Here is a 236-nt window from a genome sequence, read left to right on the forward strand (position 1 = left end):
CGGGGCGCAGGGGAGGCAACCGGGTGTGTCACCGCTCAGGCGACCCTCCGCTCCCGCGTCGTAAATCCGGAAAGTCGGGACTTTTATGAGGCGGGAAGAGGGCACTGGAGCGATGCCACTTTGGGGGGCAGGGAGCGAACTGGAGTTTCGGCTGAGATTTGTGCGAAACGTGAGAGAAGACCGAGTGTGAGCCGCCTGCACCGGCCTCTCCGCTCCCCACCTGCAGGGAGGGCCGG

At 65.7% G+C, this 236-nt stretch overlaps 1 protein-coding gene across 2 annotated transcripts in view; it reads right to left on the reverse strand.

The window, feature by feature from the left end:
- AP5B1 (adaptor-related protein complex 5, beta 1 subunit) overlaps positions 1-236 on the reverse strand; it is a 14,628-nt gene that overhangs the window by 13,485 nt on the left and 907 nt on the right. The gene's annotated exons all lie outside the window — the stretch shown is intronic.

Source organism: Myotis brandtii, unplaced genomic scaffold, assembly GCF_000412655.1.
Source record: "Myotis brandtii unplaced genomic scaffold, ASM41265v1 scaffold187, whole genome shotgun sequence".
Taxonomy (NCBI): Eukaryota; Metazoa; Chordata; class Mammalia; order Chiroptera; family Vespertilionidae; genus Myotis; species Myotis brandtii.